The 13,932-nt window shown below is 50.4% G+C and overlaps 1 pseudogene; it reads left to right on the forward strand.

The window, feature by feature from the left end:
* Nucleotides 1-6,709: 6,709 nt before the first annotated feature.
* LOC136639200 (17S U2 SnRNP complex component HTATSF1 pseudogene) lies at nt 6,710-7,573 on the forward strand (annotated as a pseudogene).
* The last annotated feature ends 6,359 nt before the right edge of the window (nt 7,574-13,932 follow it).

A 13,932-nucleotide genomic window follows, 5' to 3' on the forward strand; every position in this document is an offset into this window, starting at 1 on the left:
TAATAGAAACTTAAGCAACAATGATTTACAGTGAGTGAGACAATCATTTACTCTTCCTTGACTGGGGGATGGGGATGTGATCACCATAAGCTTGACTTGACTTGATTGTCCTGTGTGTTGAGGTTTAATGGGTTTGCATACCGTGATTGGGTCAGGAGACACAGTGATTAGGTTCCCTAGAGAAAAAGGGTAACTTGTCTTCTTCTCTTTTTGCCTGTATGAGAAGCTTGGCCTGCATGATATTGTAACAACATAACCAGACATAAAAATCACAACTTGAAAGGCAAAAGGGGATTTTCACGTAACAGTCTCCCATCCAAGTACTAACCAGGCCTGACCCTGCTTAGCTTCCGAGATCAGACGAGATCAGGCAGAACGCCTTGAATTTTCCTTCTTAACAGCACTTGTATCTTTCAACAGTCCACTGGCTTTAGAGTAGATGTGTTGATTTTTCTCCCCAAGAAACAAATATCGAAAGGCGTCTTTGGACCCCTGTCCAAAGTCAGCGCAGACGAGCTCTCTTTTGGGGTCAGTGTGTCCAGTGGTGTATCTAGGGTGTGGCAAGGGTGGACACCTGCCCTGGGCGCCCTTTGCAGGGGGGCTCCATTGAGCAGTAGCAGTGGCGCTGCTAGGGGGTTGTGAGCCACTCCGGGCGACAAATCAAATATACAGCATATTCTTACAGAAGCTGCTCGAAACAGCCATTTCTCTTCCACTCAAGCACTCTGCGGGTGGATGAGTCATCTTCAAAGGGGTCTGCAGTCCTTCCAGGGAAGCCACCCATTAAGGAAGCCTTTTGGGACCACCAAGACACATTTCAAGACCCCGGAATGAACCCGATGGCACACAGACCAGCATTTGGGCCAGCCAACTGGCCACAGTAAATTCCAACCCACTGCAAAGGTGCAAGCAGGGTGGGCGAGCATCTGCAAGAACTGTGACAGGGCCTAGCAGAGAGTTGGAGCTGTGCACCTCTGGGCTGACTCGCTACGGATCTTGTTGTGGCCCTGTGCGCTTGGGGTGTTGGTGCCAAGAGCAAAAGCACCTCGGCTTGCGACTTGTGGGACAAAAGGAGGAAACCGCCTTTGGACCAGAGACAGCTCGGTGGCAAGCCTGGGCTTGGAGATCTCCAGGGCAGGGGTGCTCTAGGCTCTCCGCCCCAAGGTCTCCTCCCTGAGCCCAGGTTTCGACAGCAAGATTTTTGTCAGGCAAGGAAATGCAAGAGCCCTGATAAACAGGAAGGTGAAAGACAGGTTTGGCACGTGAAAACAGGGCCGCATCCTGGCCTGGGGAAAATGAATTGGGTCTGCTCTAGGTGTTCATAAGAAAAGAGGTGCTGCATCAGGCCCAGAGCCCATCCAGGCCAACTTCCTGTATCTCACAGTGGCCTACCAGGGAGCACACAAGACAGCAAGAGACCTGCACCCTGGTGCCCTCCCTTGCACCTGGCATTCCGAAGTAACCTATGTCTAAAACCAGCGGGTTGAACACACCCATCACGGCTTGTAAACTGCAATGGACTTTTCCTCCCTAAATCTCTCCGATCCCGTCCAATCCCCAGGTGCAATCCTGTGGCAAGGAGTTCCACAGATTAATTACACACTGGGTAAAAGTAATATTTTCTTTTGTCTGTTCTAACTCTCCCGGCACTCGTGCTGCTTGGGAATGAGTCCTGGGTGGGGAAAGGATGGGTGGACCAACTGAGAAAGGTGTCTGGAAGGAGGCAGGATTGGGCTCCAGAGGAAGCTGGTGGGCAGCTGAACTCCAAGACCACAGAAGAAACTGCTGGATAAGCTCATTTATCCCAGGAGCCAGTTCCTGGCAGCAGGATCCCCACAGAGAGGCCACAAAGGAGAATGTGAAGCGAATGATCCTTCTCAGGAGTAGACCTCCATGCCCAGCCTTTACGCCTGGCCGTTCTGTACCTCACTTGCATGGCTGATAAGAAGGCAAGGAGGTGCATCCCTTGATGCATGTCGGCTGGAGGTCAGAGAGGTGAAATGGAGGCTGGTGCACATTAAACCTCCCTCCTTTGCATTGCCCAGACTGTGGGAGAGTCCCTTGCAATTGGCTCGCTTCTGAACGGGCAGCAAAGGTGGCCTTCTAAGGGCTTGTGGGCAAACACAGAAACACAGTCAGTTCTTGTGATTCGTGGGGGGTGTGAGGTTCCTGGAAATCCCAGTGGATACCACATCTGTGGATAGGGAATTACTGATCCTATGGGATCAATGGGGCTAGGGGGAGGGGGAACTTACCTGCCAGCAGCACAGACCCTCCAAATCCAGTGGAGACCCTCGGCAAGGAAGAAGAGGCCTTCAAAAGGGCTAGTGTGGAGTGCTTTAAAATGGCCATAGGAAACTACCCGCTAGTGTTCTGAAGCTTCCCACAGCCATTTTAAAGGGCTCTGCGTGTGTGGTGGGGGCATCTTGAAGGTCTCCAAGGGTTTGCTGAGGGTCTCGACTGGATTCCTGATGCTTCAGGATGGCCACCGGTGGCGCGGAGACCGTGGGTAGCCGAGAACATCCGGCGAGTACCGAGAGGTAGGGGGCAACTCTACTCCCTGTGGAATCCGCGGGCAGCTAATCTGTGTGTGGAGAGTACAGATTCTTTGTCCCAGTTAAGTCCACACTATCCAGTACCCTCCACAGTGGGACCTGCGGGGAGACCAGGACTGGAATCTGACTATCCAGGTATATGCCCCAAACTGGAGAAGTTGTTAAATTACACCCAACCTACCCACCCACCCAATGCTCCGTCCTTTGCTGCAGGAGCTCCAGCGGGGTCCACAATCCACTCCTGCATTTATTCGCAGAGAGATCTGTTAGGGAGAAAGATGCAAATGGCAAGGCCCCCCTCCCACGTCCCTCCGCCACGGGGATCGGCACCACATCCCACAGGCAGTGGGGCCTCCCAGGGCAAGAGACAGCCACGCACAGCCTCCCCTTTACACACTTAATTGCCAGTGTCACTAATGGATCCGCTGGTTGGAACTAATGAGCTCAATCTGGGAAGGAGCAAGGCTTGGAGGTTCCTTCCACGGGGAGGGCTTGGCAGCCTGGCAGTTCTTGGTTGGTCGTCCTTTGGGGAATGCCTACGCCACGGCCCCTCTGTGGCACTTCACCGGCTTGCCTCCTTGTGCGATTCCCTGTGTGTGTTCTGTGTGTGTGTGTGTGTGTGTGTGTTTCCCTCTCTTGGGACTGCAGGCTCTTCTTTGAGTTAGCATATACATTGTAAAAAAAAGGGGGGGAATGAACCATCATTTATTATTCCTCCGCTTCACGCTGCCTCCTGTTGCAGTTTTACTAGGAGAGTGTCTAAAATTAATTGCAGGATTGGTGCGTGGGCAGTTTGCCACAGCGCCCAGCTCTTTTGCATCATCCCCCTCCCCCCAGTATTAGCAATGCGCACTGAGAAACCTTCTCAGAAAGGTGGCCGTGGCATTGTCACATATAGCCAGATTCTTTTGGTGTGGTGTTTTAGCAAGGCTAAAGGTTTTAGCAAGGTGTTTTAGCATGCTCCTGCACCTTGGTAAAACACCACCCAAAAATGCAGGCTGCAGTCCTAACCACACTTTCCTGAGAGTAAGCCCCATTGAGCAAAAAAGGACTTACTTCTGAGTAGACCTGGTTAGGCCTGTGCCCGCATTTTGATACCAGTGTCCCGAGATGGCTTTTTTTGCAGTGTGTTAATCTTGCACAATCCTGGTTATCGAAACCATATCGGGTCAATAGAGACTTCAATCTCCCTGCCAATGTCAATTCTGGGGGTGACATACTGACCTCGGCTTGGGGGACACACGACACAACCTGACCAGGGGAAGCAGAGCAAGGGGGCGGTGAGTGGCCACAGACCGTGATCGGTTAGCAGCTGTTAGAGAAGGGTGCGTGCTGGCCGCCACCATCTTGGCTGTGGTTGGTGTGTCGCCCACCTGGTGTGTGGCACCCTGGAAATTGACCCCCTCCTGCTGTCCTTAGCTGTGCCACTGGGCTGTAGCCAGAGCACATGAAGGGGCTCAGTACTTTGCTTGAGAAGGTGGCCACTTGTGAGGTTCTCAGCTTTATATACATGTAAAGCTCACCTGAAGGAGGATAGATAGATAGATAGATAGATAGATAGATAGATAGATAGATAGATAGATAGATAGATAGATAGATAGATAGATAGATATGGGAGGGACAGACAGACAGACAGACAGACAGACAGATCTATTTTGTCTGTTGTCTTGTGTGCTCCCTGGTGTTCGAAGGTTGTGCCTGGACTGGATGGGCCTTTGGCCTGATCCAGTGGGGCCTGATGGCCTGATGTTCTTATAGATAGATATCTATAGATAGATATCTATAGATAGATTTATATTTTTATATCTATAGATAGATATAAAAATACATATAAACAACTGTCACCCACACTTGGCTCTCAGAGGTAGACTGCTTGGGAACATGGAGGCTCCATGTAGCAAGTGTGGTTGTGCGAGCCACTTAGAGAGCTCCCTGCATCTACCCAACCTCTTTTAGCAAGTCATTCAAGCTGGAAGCTCGTGGGAATTAAGCCATTTCTGCCCCACAGCAACGTACACAGCAGGAGCACTATTCGGAGAGTCCTATTGGGGATGGGGAACAGTTCAGTATGTGAAGAAAAGGCAGCTTTGCTGTGCCGGTTCGCTGTCCGATACCTGGAGGTATCTCGAGATGGATCTGTACAGTCAGATCTGCTGAGAGGGGAGGCCACCCCGGGCTTCATCTGGGGCTGATCTTTGAACAAAGCAGCCCTGAAATCGAGAGGCCTGTCACCGCAAGCCAGCTGTGCAACTAATTATTCCAGAGCGTGTCCAGGCAGGCGACCAAGAAACAACCAGATCTAGAAATCCCCAGAGTCATCATATCAAGCGTGCTGCTCTTAAGTTACAAAATATATGACATGCGGGGGAGGGGGGTTCATAGGCAAGACAAGGATTTAGACTCCTCTCATTCAGCATCCTACTTTCAAGGGCACGCCAGCTGGCACTTCCAGGACACACCACAAACCCTCTTCCACAGTTGGTCCTCACAGGTAGACTGCTTGGGAACTGGGAGGCTCCATTTAGCTGGGGGGGGGGGTTGCGCTAGCTCTCTGCTGTATTGGCTCAGACTTTGGGCAAGGATTTGGGTTGAGATCTTAAGCTGCCTGCTTCTTTTATAATAGCGTATGTGGCGGGGATGAGCAAACCCGGCCCTTGTCAGGCAGGTGGCCGGTGGGTAGCCCCGGCTCTGAGGATTTGGGTCCAGGCCCTTCACTGGGGTTGGAATGAGCTACTCATCAGGGGGTGGGGACCAGTACAAGTATGTGAAGAAAAGGCAGCTTTGCTGTGCCTTTTGGGTAGGGGGTATAGCAAGGGAAGTAGCTTTGTGACTGAGCAGAAGGGGCTAGTGAAGGTGACCTATTGAGCTCATGGCCAGTGGTGTCACTAGGGTTTGGGTCACCTGGTGCAGAAGGCCAGCACCTCACCCCTTTGATGGACCTCCTCCCATGCAGTGGGCGGGGCAACACCCCGGGGCAGTGGGCAAGGTGATGTACTATTGCCCTCCCCGTCCCCACTCTGGTTTTTTGGGCTATAACTTTCAATAGGCTAGAGATATTTCAACACAGCCCTGTGGGGTGAAAACGCCCGCCTGCTCCTGGGGGTGGGGTGGCTGCTGCAGCTGCTGAGATTAAGAACATAAGAACATAAGAACAGCCCCACTGGATCAGGCCATAGGCCCATCTAGTCCAGCTTCCTGTATCTCACAGCGGCCCACCAAATGCCCCAGGGAGCACACCAGACAACAAGAGACCTGCAAGACTTCCTGGGAATTGTAGTTAAGAACATAAGAACAGCCCCACTGGATCAGGCCAGAGGCCCATCTAGTCCAGCTTCCTGTATCTCACAGCGGCCCACCAAATGCCCCAGGGAGCACACCAGATGACAAGAGACCTCATCCTGGTGCCCTCCAGGATTCTGCAGGGTGAGGGGCCTGGCGACCCCTGCACAGTTCAGCTATGCCCATATTCCAGATGGGGAAGACTGAGGCCGAGAGGGAAGGCTGCCTGGTGGGACTTCAGGACCAAGCTGGGGAAGGGGGGGGGTCAGGCTGGCTGCCTAGCAACCCAAGAGCCCCAGAGCAGCTCAGCTGGACCTCCGTCCGGCACAGTGGCCACTCCTTTCTCCTCCAGGCTGGCCCTCCAGGCTCTCCTTCTGTGCACCCTTGTCCAGGAGAGCTGGAAGTTGACCTCCTCTCTTGTGGAGTGCCTGCGGCATTGGGGAGCGGGGCGAGGGCCCCGATCCTGGCTCCGCTGGGGAGATGCAGGGGGAAGGAGAGGCAAGGAGGCGGACCTGGCTGGGGAGGCGGAGCGCGCCCAGATTGGAGAGGGCTGCTGCAAGGGGAGGTGCGCCCAGGCTGGGCGTGGAGTGACCAGCCTTTGTCTGCCGGCGGATTCCTTTGGAAGCTTCTCCTTCCCACCTTCCTCCTCCTCCTCCTCGGCAGCCAGAGCAAAGTTGGAGGGGGTTTCATCCTGGAGCCTGGCGCCACCAGCTTGGACAGCGCCCCAGTCCGGGGCTGGCTCTGGGAGGGTAGGGGGTGGGTTTGCTGGACCGATTGCCACCCCCTGCCAACGCCACCACATATACAACACTCATGTATATGTGACCGGTTTACCACCAGACACCACAAAAGAGGAGTTTGTACAGGTGATGTCCAAATGTGGCATCATTATGCGCGATCCTCAGACAGAAGAACCTAAAATTAAGCTTTACAAAGACAAAGAAGGAAACCTTAAAGGAGACGGACTCTGTTGCTACTTAAAGAGAGAATCTGTGGAGCTTGCTTTGACACTTCTGGATGAAAACGACATTAGAGGCTACCAACTGCAGGTGGAAGTTGCACACTTTCAACGGAGGGGGAGTTCGACGCTAGCAAGAAGAAGAAGAAATGCAAAGTCTATAAGAAGAAACTCTCAGCAACAGAAACAGCTGAATTGGAGGCCAGAGAAGAAAGAGGGAAGTGTTCGCCTACGGCAGGAGCGTGTCATCATCATCAGGATCATGTTCCACCCGGAAGACTTTGAGGAGGACCCTTTAGTGCTGAATGAGATCAGAGAAGATCTTCGAACAGAATGTGAAAAATTTGGACAAGTAAAGAGAGTCATCATATTTGATAGGCACCCAGATGGTGTTGCATCTGTGTCCTTTCAAGAGGCAGAAGAGGGTGATGTCTGCAAACAGGCACTTGATGGGCGATGGTTTGGTGGACGTCAGCTATGTGTCGAAACGTGGGATGGTGTCACAGATTATCAGGTTGAAGAGACTTCCAGAGAACAGGAAGAGAGACTGAAGGGCTGGCAGGCGTTCATAGGCGATCCTGATGCACCAAAAACCGCCTCGGATGCAGATTCTTCAGTAACCAGTGTCCAGTTACCCAAAGGAGTTCAGCTTTCTGAAGATAATGGTGCATCTGAGGGCGTCGCTGCTGGGAGAGAAGACAATGGAGAAGGAACCAAGGAAGATTGTGGCAGCCTCCATGGACAGCAGTGTGGCGGCAGCGATGAGGAAGCAGAGACATAACATTGTTTAACTCATTTGTCAAAGCATGTCATGTAGGGTAACCTTTAGACCTCCGTTATCCTGTGCTTCAGAGCAACTGTAGGCAGCACTGAAATGAACAGAACCTTTACCTTGTTAGGATGTCATCAACGTGTGCTTTGAGGTATTTCCATTAAAAGCAGTATTTAATGTATATATTCATATCTGACTGCTGTTCAAGCTGTACGTGTCATATGTTGCCAAGAGCCCTGCTGAACTGACCGGCCGTTTTGCGTTGTCTCTTTGCTTGTCAGTGTTCAAAGTCTATCAAGTAAGTAGGTACAAACTTGCAGGTCACATTAGTTACCCACAGACCTTTAGAAATACAGAAGTGTGGATGCTTTTCAGTGTTTGCTTTAATCCCCTCCATGCCCAATTCAGCTGGTACTCCTCCTGTATGGTATGATTCCTGACCATCCTTGGATCCGCTAGTATATAGCTGGATCAGCCAATTTTCCTGATGTTAAGTCATTTAAAATAACAGATAATTAAGAATGCAGTGTTGGTGCTCTGAATGCATGAACGAGGGTGTGGGAGAAGAACAACATCTCACTATAATTAAGAAGGATTAATGAGGTCTTCAGGAAGTGACATCCAGTATGTGAAGTTCCTTATAGCTCAATCCCCCTTTTAATTAGCTTTGCTGTGAGTTGATCATGCTGGAGACTAGATGACAAAGGGGGAATAGGTGTGAATAAGATTAACTCTAATCTTTGTTTCTAAAATTTTGTGGATGAATTCGTACTGGAAATATGCAGAGCGCTTGTGTGTTGGAGACGTGTGATCTTTTTTTTGTATTACCATGTTCAAATGTAGTTAAGTTTCAAGGGTGATGAGTATATGAAGCCTGTTCTTTTTATACCTGGATCGACGACAGGAGATTCTGTTAATAAAATTGTTTTGAGATTCACACCCCCACCAACAAAGACACCTTTTTTTTGGGGGGGGGGGGACATCCTCTCCAAACCTTGATCACTGACATTCACCCACTTTTCCCTCTATCTGCTCAAACATCCTGGTCAATTTCAACTTTAAACCTGGTCAGTTTAATTAGACTCTTTATCTCTCCTGCTCCTTTTAACTAGGGGTTTAAGTTTCTCTTCACCCCCCCACCTTTTTGGGGGGGAGGGAGAGAACATCCTCCCCAAACCTTGATCAATTTCAATCACCCCTTTTCCTATCTGCATCCATCCTGCTCAATTTCAACTCTAAACCTGGTCAGTTTCATTGGTCCCTTTATCTCTCTCGCCCCCTTTAACGAGGGGCTTAGTTTCCACCCCCTCCCCACACACCTCTTATTTTTTTTGGGTGGGGGGAACATCCTCTCCAAACCATGATCAATGACAATCACCCCATTTTTCCCAATCTGTGCAAAAATCCTGGTGAATTTCAACTCTAATCCTGGTCAGTTCCATTTGACTCTTTATTATTTCTCTAGACCCTTTTAATTAGGGGTTTAGTTCCCCCCCCCCCAAATAAACTCTTTCTCCTTGAGGGTCATTGTTTTGAACTAAGGAAATGTTGGTCCATTTTGGGTCCACTGGACCCAACTGAGCCCAAGGGTGGCCTTGGCCACCTGGTTCAGCTGGTCAATTACAGGAGTTCCAAGAAAGGGCTTTGCTTTTCCCTCTTACCCTGGCTGCTGGATTTGTGTGTCTGTGTACAGTTGTGTTGTGTTTGGCTTGAAACTTCTGGCACAAGGGGGTGGGGTGGAAAAAAACGAGCTTGAGCCTGGAGAGTCGATTTCTGAGACGGGGGTTCTTGTTTTGACTGGGATTTTGCCTGCTTTGTGGGTCAGAAAAGAGCAAAGATTCATGATTATATATATATTTCCCCCTTAGAATGTTTTTTTTAAAGGGGGGGGGGTCAATGGAAGGCAACAATAGAGCGAAAGAAATGGGGGGGATTATTGGCACTTACTGGAGCTGCAAGCCTTGAGTTCAGCTGGATTTCATTGGTGGCAAGGACTCTTATTTGCAAGGAATAAGGAGATATTCTTATTTTTCAATTATTTTTTGCAACATCAGGTCTCTCATTCCCCAAATAATTAAGTGAGATCTTTTAAGGGGTTCAATAGGAAGCAGAGAAGGGGGTTCTTGGTAGCCAAATGAACATGCAAGCAAGAGAGAGAGAGAGAGAGAGAGAGAGAGAGAGAGAGAGTAGTTGGCTGTGGCCACTAGATTTCCATCCTGTGTCCAGAAAAGCTTTTGTTTTGAAACAATTAAGTGCTGCCAAAACTCACACAGCTGTGGGATTGTAACTGAGCTTGCTCGGGAGGAGGGGGGGACAAGAAGGGAGCTGTGTTGGACCTAGGGCCTGCTTGATACCATCATACATCCCCTTGAAGTTGCCCGTGTCAGCTGCTATCTGTATTTCGGAACAGAGCTGGAGCCAGTAGTCGTTAGCACATCTCCTGGCAGCCTGCTGGACTTTGCTGCAAGCAGCTCGGAGGACCTGCAGGTTGCGCTCACTGGGACAGGCCTTGTATGCTGCTTGAGCTCTCCTCTTTTCCTCAATGACTGGTGTCAACTCCTCAGAGTGGGCTTCAAACCAGTCTGCCGTCTTGTTGGTCTTCTTGCTGAATATGGACAAGAATATGTAAACGGTATTCTTGAAATGTTCCCATCTGTTGGGTGCGTTTGCATCGGCCGGGCCTGGAAGAGATTCCTCAAGTGCTCGTGCAAATTCCTCCACTTTCCTCTGATCCCGGATCTTGCTGGTATCAATGCGAGGTCTTCCTTCCTTTTTCATGTGATACAGTTGCTTTGCTTGTAGTTTTACTCTGCTGCACACCAGGGAGTGGTCAGTGTCGCAGGCAGCACCGTGATAACTGCGTGTGATCTTGATGCTGGGAAGACTGGAGCGTCTGGAGAAAATCAGGTCGAGCTGGTGCCAGTGCTTTGATTTTGGGTGTCTCCAAGAGACACTATGTTGGGGCTTCGTGTTGAAGAACGTGTTGCTGACATAGAGACCGTGATGACAGCAAAACTCTAGCAGGCGTTGGCCATTTTCATTCATCTTCGCAGTGCCGAACTGACCTAAGCAAGTGAGCCACGAACTGCGATCAGCACCAACTCTAGCATTGAAATCGCCGAGGATGAACAATAGCTCTTTTACAGGGATCTTCTTGATAGTGGTGGCCAGGTCATCGTAAAATTGTCTTTGGCTTCTGCTGGAGATGACAGAGTCAGTGCATAAGCACTGATGAGTGTGACAGGACCTGCTGATGACTGGAGCTGCAGGAACAAAATTCTTTCACTTCCCACAGTAGGTGGGATGATGGATTCCAGCAGGGTATTTCTGACCGCAAAGCCAACGCCATGTTCCCTGGTTTCGTTTGGTGGTTTTCCCTGCCACCAACTACATGTCAATAAAGTAGTAAGACTCCCTTTCCCATGTGCCTTCTCTCTTCTGGCTTGAGCATGAAAAACAGCCAACCATCTTTCTCTGAAGTTCCCCTGCTGGGATGCTGTGGAAACCCCTCATGTCCCCACCCCAGGTTAGGGTCATGGTTGCAGTCATATTGTGCCCCCCCACCCCTTATGTGATCAAATAATGGAAGCCATTCAAGCCTCTCAGACTGGGAGAGCTGCTGGCCTTTTCACACATCAGGGCTTTTTTATTTGTAACATAAAATTATAAACCTGGAAGTGCCTGGTCAGAGGGCAGGTGGGCATGCCCAGGTGGAGGTGAAGCAACTCCTTGGACAGGAATTGGGCCTTAAGAACTTAAGAAGAGCCCTGCTGGATCAGGCTAAAGGCCCATCTAGTCCAGCTTCCGGTATCACACAGAGACCCATGAAATGCCCCAGGGAGCCCACAAGACAACAGACACACAGCCCAATCCTATCCACACTTAGGTAAGTAAGCGGAAGCAAGCTCCATTGATGATCTCCCATGGTGAGCAAGTGTAGTGTGTCCCTGGTCTGTCTCCCTGGCTGTGGGCCTTCCTTCTTTGCCGCTTTGCCTCAGACTGTTGGCCAAGTGTCTCTTCAAACTGGTAAAGGCCATGCTGCACAGCCTGCCTCCAAGCGGGCCACTCAGAGGCCAGGGTTTCCCACTTGTTGAGGTCCACTACTAAGTCCTTCAGATCCCTCTTGCAGATGTCCTTGTATTGCAGCTGTGGTCTACCTGTAGGGCGCTTTCCTTGCACGAGTTCTCCATAGAGGAGATCCTTTGGGATCTGGCCATCATCCATTCTCACGACATGACCAAGCCAACGCAAGCGTCTCTGTTTCAGCAGTGCATACATGCTGGGGATTCCAGCACGTTCCAGGACTGTGTTGTTTGGAACTTTGTCCTGCCAGGTGATGCCGAGGATGCGTTGGAGGCAGCACATGTGGAATGCGTTCAGTTTCCTCTCCTGTTGTGAGCGAAGAGTCCATGACTCGCTGTAGTACAGAAGTGTACTGAGTACAGCAAGCTCTGTAGACCTGGATATTGGTATGTTCCGTCAGCTTCTTGTTGGACCAGACTCTCTTTGTGCGTCTGGAATACGTGGTAGCTGCTTTACCGATGCGTTTGTTTAGCTCGGTATCCAGAGAAAGAGTGTCGGAGATCATTGAGCCAAGGTACACAAAGTCATGGACAACCTCCAGTTCATGTGCAGAGATTGTAATGCAGGGAGGTGAGTCCACATCCTGAACCATGACCTGTGTTTTCTTAAGGCTGATTGTCAGTCCAAAATCTTGGCAGGCCTTGCTAAAACGATCCATGAGCTGCTGGAGATCTTTGGCAGAGTGGGTAAAGTCAAATTGCACATGACTTTAAGGCAATCAGTGGGCCCGAAGAAGGGGGTGGAGGTGTCTCGTTTGCCCAAAGACAGCTGAGAAGGGAATCTTGGAGCTGTGGGGGTGGGTGGGCTGGCTGACTGGCCTGAGCACTCTGGGGAGCAAACAGCTGTTTCAAGAAACAATTTGGGAGTGGGACTATGACAAGGAGGAAGCCTGTTGATCCTCCTGCTCTTGGGATCCCACAGCCCCAGCCAACCTGGTTCCCTTTGCAGCTTCATTTCAGCAGAGACGTTTCCTGGCCATGTCCTGTCCGAAGATGGCCACAGCTCCATTTGCAGATGACAGGCTTAGGGCCAGATGCAGTTTGGTCCTTAGTGTCTGTTAGGGTGCAGTCCTAACCAACATTCCAGCACTGGCATAGCTGTGCCAGTGGAGCATGTGCTACATCCTGCAATTTCATAACATAACATAAGAACAGCCCCACTGGATCAGGCCATAGGCCCATCTAGTCCAGCTTCCTGTATCTCACAGCGGCCCACCAAATGCCCCAGGGAGCACACCAGATAGCAAGAGACCTCATCCTGGTGCCCTCCCTTGCATCTGGCCTTCTGACATAGCCCATTTCTAAAATCAGGAGGTTGCGCATACACATCATGGCTTGTACCCCGTAATGGATTTTTCTTCTAGAAACATGTCCAATCCCCTTTTAAAGGCGTCCAGGCCAGTTGCCGTCACCACATCCTGTGGCAAGGAGTTCCACAGACCAACCACATGCTGAGTAAAGAAATATTTTCTCTTGTCTGTTCTAACTCTCCCAACACTCAATTTTAGCGGATGTCCCCTGGTTCTGGTGTTGTGTGAGAGTGTAAAGAGCATCTCCCTATCCACTCTGTCCATCCCCTGCATAATTTTGTATGTCTCAATCATGTCCCCCCTCAGGTGTCCCTTTTCTAGGCTGAAGAGGCTCAAACGCCGTAGCCTTTCCTCATAAGGAAGGTGCCCCAGCCCCGTAATCATCTTAGTCGCTCTCTTTTGCACCTTTTCCATTTCCACTATGTCTTTTTTGAGATGCGGCGACCAGAACTGGACACAATACTCCAGGTGTGGCCTTACCATCGATTTGTACAACGGCATTATAATACTAGCCGTTTTGTTCTCAATACCCTTCCTAATGATCCCAAGCATAGAATTGGCCTTCTTCACTGCCGCCGCACATTGGGTCAACACTTTCATCGACCTTTCATCAACCATCGAGAAGACAGACAAAAGAACATATTTCTTTACTCGGAGTTCCCCTCCTCCCCCGAGTCCCCAGCTTACCCAGGGAGGAGGCTTCTGGACCAGAGCAGAGGCAGCAGCCTTCCCAGCCCTCTCAGGAACAACCCTGGCAACTCCTAACTCCCAACATTGGGTCGACACTTTCATCGACCTGTCCACCACCACCCCAAGATCTCTCTCCTGATCTGTCACTCAGGGATCTGTCTCCTGATCTGTCACTGATCTGCATTCAGGCCTCCTCAAGGTAGGGCAATGTTTGTTCTCTTACCTTAGAGTTGCAATGCCCTTCTGTCAGTGCTGGAAAATTGGTTAGGATTGCGGCCTTGAAGTC

The sequence above is a fragment of the Tiliqua scincoides genome, chromosome 2 (genome assembly GCF_035046505.1).
Source record: "Tiliqua scincoides isolate rTilSci1 chromosome 2, rTilSci1.hap2, whole genome shotgun sequence".
NCBI lineage: Eukaryota > Metazoa > Chordata > Lepidosauria > Squamata > Scincidae > Tiliqua > Tiliqua scincoides.